The sequence below is a fragment of the Mandrillus leucophaeus genome, unplaced genomic scaffold (assembly GCF_000951045.1).
Source record: "Mandrillus leucophaeus isolate KB7577 unplaced genomic scaffold, Mleu.le_1.0 Scaffold935, whole genome shotgun sequence".
Lineage (NCBI taxonomy): Eukaryota > Metazoa > Chordata > Mammalia > Primates > Cercopithecidae > Mandrillus > Mandrillus leucophaeus.
Genome location: NW_012110197.1, coordinates 334,415 through 340,782, shown reverse-complemented (window position 1 = coordinate 340,782; position 6,368 = coordinate 334,415).

Below are 6,368 nucleotides of genomic sequence, written 5' to 3'. Positions count from 1 at the left end.
GGTAACCACAAAATAAATTCAACCAAACTGGGGTAGACCAAGTAGGGGAAGCTGGAAGGGAGAGATTATTCGGTTTTTTTTTTTTTTTTTTTTTTTTTTGGTAATTTTTTTTTATTTGGATAGTGCTTTTTTGTTTTGTTTTTGTTCTGCATTAAGGTCTTTTTTGCTTTGACTTGAAATAAGTTCTTTGACAGAGCATATTGCTTGGTTAAGTAAGTAACCTAAAGTATGCATTAGGATTGTGAAATGTCTTCGTGAGTATGCCAGTCCTGAGGGTGGAACCAAATAGCCTTTGATGTAAAGGGCAGTGGATTCTGGAGGCTCTACTTCAGGTGCTGCTAATGCCTCTTCTAATCAGGTCTAAATTGTGTCGTAAACTGCAGTGGGAAGAAAATGCTTTCTGCTCAGGCTAAGGGGTTCACTGATCTGTCCTTACAAATTCAGAGCAACATGAGCAAAACCTCAGCTAAAATCCATTTAAGTGTCATGGATTGTGCATGATCTTTGATAAGAATTCCTCATGTACTTGTGCCCAGTTTTTCAAGGTATTGGCTGTTCTATAGATGCAGTGATTGTCCCAGCTAGCTCTGTTTTCAACCTTTTGGTGTGTCTTTATGTTCATTTGGAGAGTCAGGGCGAAAGACAGGTGATGTAGCACTTCTGTTTTTAATAATTACAGCTTCAAATACCTATTAATAGTTTGAGGTCCTTTAGACGGACTTGAGGAAGCCACCCAGGATTGCGGAAGAGTGTCCACCTAACAAGATGGTCTGGCAGTTTCCTAGTTTTGTATCTTTGGTTCAATAGAAATATCTGAAAGTGGTAATGTGACCACTTGATGCAGAGTCCGGGTTTCTCTATAATAAATCCCTTTGCCAAATGCATGAGTTGCAGACTTGCTATTGGCAAGAGTGAAGCAAGTGGGTGAGTAAAACTATTTTGATGTGGGAGCATTTTCAGATAGGAGTTTAGTCTTGATGAAAGTGTCCGTGCAGGAACTGGACTCCAAGGAGGGTTACAGTATCTCCTGACAGGACCTGCCACTCACATCTGGGCAATAATGTTGACATTTGAGGTGGCAGGCAGGATGCCTGCCTTCTAATCTATTTGGGTGAGTAGTTGAGCCAGCCAAGGGGAAGTTGAATGATTAAATCAGAAATGGGATTCTTGGTAAACTGAAGACTATTTGGGAACGAAAAACCTTAAAAAATAGGCTCTTCATCGTTGAACTGTGTATTTTCCCTGCATTTTTTTCCCCACAAAATTTTGTTGGGGGTTGTGTTACCGAAGAATGAACAGAGATGAGTAAGTGGAGGTGTTATGTAAAGGCATACTGTACTCGAAATCTGAAGACCTGCAGCAGATTTAAATTACAACTCTTGTTAAAACTTTTTAAAAGATTGTGAAAATATCAAAATGTACATGAATCAAGTTTTAATATACTGTATGATGGGTGGATGAGGCTGTCCATTGTACCATTTGTTTGAATTCTCAGGCATGGTTTGGCAGTGCAAGAACTCTGTAACATTAACAAATTCAATAAAAAGTAAATATATGGATTTTGGACTGTAATGGTTATTTTAAAGCCTTATTTTGTCTTTGAAAATGGTGAGTTGAGGTCATACCTCTCGCTGTGGGAAAGTGAAGATGCTCTAAACTCAGGAGTGTACTTTTTTTTCTTTCTTTTTTTTTTTTTTTTTTTTTTGTTTGAGACAGTCTCGCTCTGTCACCCAGGCTGGAGTGCAGTGGTGTGATCTCAGCTCACTTCATCCTCCGCCTCCCCGGTTCAAGTGATTCTGCCTCAGCCTCCTCAGTAGCTGGGATTACAGGCACGCACCACCACACCAGCTAATTTTTGTATTTTTAGTAGAGACGGAGTTTCACCATGTTCGCCAGGCTGGTCTTGAACTCCTGACTTCGTGTCCACCTGCCTTGGCCTCCCAAAGTGCTGGGATTAGAGCTGCATGAGCCACCGTGCCTGGCCCAGACTTTCTCATTCTGGTCATTTCATATAAACAGGGTTATACAATTTGTTTTTCAGCAACTGGCTTCTACAACTTGTTTTTGAGCATGTTTTTGAGGCTTAGCGTGTATCAGTGCTTCGTTTTTATTGCTAAACAGCCTAGGTAATTGTATGGATATACCACGTTTAAATTGTACGTTCATCTGTTGGACATTTGGGTTGTTTCATTATTATGAATGATGTTGCTATGAACTTTCATGTACAAGTTTTTGTATCAACATTTCCAGTTCTCTTGGGTATATACTTAGGGATGAAACGCTGGGTCATATATCACTGAGGAACTGCCAAACTCTTCTAAAGTAGCCTTACCATATTATATATTATTTTTCCCACCAGCAGTGTCAGAGGATTCCAATTTCTCCAATATCCTTGTGATCACTTGTTTCAGATTGGTTCTAGCCTTCCAAGTGGCTGTGAAGTATCTCATTATGGTTTTATTTTGCATTCCTGTAATGACTAGTGGTGTTGAGCATCTTTAAATGTGCTTATTGGTCATCTGTATGTCTTTGGAAAAATGTGTATTCAAATCCTCTGCCAATTTCTAAATTGGTCTACTTAAAACTTTATTATTGAGTTGCAAGTGTTTTAAATTTCAGGTACTACTACTTTGTCAGATACATAAATTGTAAATATTTTCTCCTACCGTTTTTCCCTTTCTTCAAAGTGTCTTTCGGAGCACAAAATTTTCAGTTTTGATTAAGTTCACCGTACCTATTCTTTAGTTGCTTGTGCTTTGGGTGTTATATCTAAGAAAACATTGCCTAACCCAAGTCATAAATATTTATGCCTATTTTCTTCTAAGAGTTTTATGTTTTTAGCTCTTTCATTTAGGTCTTTGGTCTATTTTAATTTTTTTTATTGTGACTTAGAGTTCCAGCTCCATTCTTCAGCATTTGAATATCCAGTTGTTCAGCACCGTTTGTTTAGACTCTTATAGTTTTGGGGGGATTTTGTGTTGTTGTTTTTGAGACAGCATCACCCAGGCTGGAGTGCAGTAGCGTGATCGTAGTTCACCGCAGCCTTGGCCTGGGCTCAAAGGATCCTCCCCACTGAGGCTGGGGAGGTCCCCTCTCAAGTAGCTTGGACTAAAGTGCATGCCACCACACCCAGCTAACTTTTTTTATTTTTAGTAGAGATGAGGTCTTGCTATGTTGCCCAAGCTAATCTTGAACTCCTGAACTCAGGTGATCCTCCTACCTCAGCCTCGCAAAGTGCTGGGATTACAGGTATGAACCACCATGCCTGGCCTGTAGTTCTTACTCTTTATTTAGCACACTACACATTTTGGTTGTTTATCTCTCTCTGTTATAATGTGAAATTGTTTTGGGGTAGGTACACATAGGTGGAGATGTCAGGAGGTTGAGCGTGTGGGGTAGGAATTTAGGACAGGTCATGCTATGGGTGTATAGACTGACAAAGGAACAAATTAGGTCACGATCTCAAGTTAGGGAGTGGAAACAAATTAATGGAGGTAGTCAGATTGGAAGGAGAGCCAAGAAGTTAGAAAATCATATGGACAGTTGTTCTAATAACCAGCATCCTGAAACTGCAGGTTTGTAATAGTTTTAATCCACCAGTTACTACAACTAGGTACTAATGGGGCCTGCAGAATGCAGGCAAGTTATGAATTGCTTCTCTTGGGCTTGAAATAAAGATAATGAATATTATGAATGATATATTGAGTAAGAAATAATTGCTTATTTTATCTTTTTGACACAGTTTCACTCTTTCGCCCAGGCTGGAGTGCAGTGGTGTGATCCCAGCTCACCACAACCTGTGTCTCCCAGGTTCAAGGAATTCTCATGCCTTAGCCTCCCCCGTAGCTGGGATTACAGGCACATGCCACCACGCCCAGCTATTTTATGTATGTGGATGTACGTATGTATTAGTGGAGACAGGGTTTCATCATGTTGTCCAGGCTGGTCTCGAACTCCTAACCTCAAGTAATCTGCCTGCCTTGGCCTCTCAAAGTGCTGGGATTATAGGCGTGAGCCATCACGCCTGGCCTTAGAAATAATTGCTTTAAATAATCATATTTATATTATCTAAAATAGGAATTATGTTCACATCAGGAATTTAGGATATACGTAAAAGTAATCATTAAGGCAGTTCAATCCTTTTGAATTTGCAGCCCAAGTGGGAACTGGAATTCTAAATAATTGGATATAGTAATACAGATGGTGGGTAGGATTTAAGTCATCGACTTTAAAAGTCTTTTTAATCCCTTAACCAAACCATTCAGGGATCCAGTCAAAGCACGCAAGAAACTTCTGTAAAATGGTTCATCTCTAAATATGATGGAGAGTAGCACCCAGCTTTCGCAATTTTCATCATAAGAAGTGGGGCAACTCTATAAGATTATGTCCATGGTTCTCAAACTGCTGCATTTTGGAATAATCTGGGAATCCTTAAAAAAAAACCAAAAAACAAAAAAAATCCCACCAGGCATGGCGGCTCATGCCTGTAATCCCAGCACTTTGGGAGGCCGAGGTGGGCGAATCACCTGAGGTCAGGAGTTCAAAACCAGCCTAGCCAACATGGTGAAACCCCATCTCTACTAAAAATACAAAAATTAGGCCGGGCGTGATGGCTCAAGCCTTTAATCCCAGCACTTTGGGAGGCCAAGGTGGGCGGATCACCTGAGGTCAGGAGTTCGAGACCATCCTAACCAACATGGAGAAACCCCATCTCTACTAAAAATACAAAAAATTAGCCAGACGTGATGACACATGACTGTAATCCCAGCTACTCAGGAGGCTGAGGCAGGAGAGCTGGTTGAACCTGGGAGGTGGAGGTTGTGGTAAGCTGAGATGACGCCGTTGCACTCCAGCCTGGGCAACAAGAGCAAAACTCTGCCTCAAAACAAAACAAAACAAAACAAAAAAACAAAAACTAGCTGGGTGTGGCACTCAGCTACTCGGGAGGCTGAGGCAGGAGAATCACTTGAACCTGGGAGGCGGAGCTTGCAGTGAGATGAGATGGTGCCATTGCACTCCAGCCTGGGCTACAGATCAAGACTCCATCTCAAAAACAAAACAAAACAAAACAAAACAAAACTGATGCCCAACTCCTACATCCAGACATTCTGAATTAATTGGTATGGAGTGTGACCTGAGCAGAGCAATGTTTTTCAAGTCCCACAGTTCTAATGTGCAGCAAAATCTGGGAACCACTGGGTTATGTCAAAAAATGATAAATTATTTCCCTAATAGGCAGTTGGAAGACAACCATAGGGCTAGCTCAAGTAGGAAATCCCATTCTTAGACCAGAAAGGATTATCCTATTCCTAAATGCATTTTTGGATACTGTTAAATGAGGGAAAGTGGATACTGAAGTTGGAGGGAAAGACTTGTCAACTGAAATACTAAATGTTTTTGATTTTTTACAAAACTACACATTTTTGTAGTTCAGTCGTTATTAATACATAAAGACCATTTTTAATATCTGTCATTTCTTAGAGAACTGCCTCATCATCTATGTAACTTCTGTAGCTACTCGTTATCCTTCTCCAACATACTTCCATGCTGTTTGACTTGTCTCTTGACAGCAGATCTGACCACTCCTGAGTTTACTCACTGCAAATGTTAATCTGCCTTACACTACCCCAGCCACTTTAAATTTGCCCTTTCATTATGTTGCTCAGTTATAGCACCTCTGGGTTTTAAGAGTTTCTTTAGAATTCTGCTATTCTCCCGGGTGACTATGAATTCAACCATCATTAATTAACCTTACCAGAGATAAGCTTTTTCAGCCGCGGAATCTTATCGCTCATCTATTTAGGAATCAGAACCTCGGGCCAAGTGTAGCTTGTGCCACCTACACACTCTGGGTCTGTGGCTCACCTTACCAGTTCCTGCCTTTTAAAGGTCATATGGGTTACACTTAAGCATCTTTTCATAATGAGGTGTGGGCACAGATTCGAATCTCTTAGGTTTGTCTTTGGTTTTATTATAACTTGCTGGGACTACTATGGCTTCCTTTCTGGAGTTCTCTGATTTTACAGTTCAAATGTATGTCTTTAATTAGAACCTGAATTAAACAAGGAAGTCAGGGACTCCCAACCTCAGTGGCACCATGGTAATGGGGGTGAAGAGGAGGTTGCAAGCTCCCATTATATTCTTTTGTTCTGCCCTGACATCCTCTTCTTTTTTAATTTTTTTTTATTATTTTTATTTTTATTTATTTTTCTTTTTTTTGAGACGGAGTCTCGCTCTGTTGCCCAGGCTGGAGTGCAGTGGCCAGATCTCAGCTCACTGCAAGCTCCACCTTCCGGGTTTACACCATTCTCCTGCCTCAGCCTCCCCAGTAGCTGGGACTACAGGCGCCCGCCACCTCGCCTGGCTAG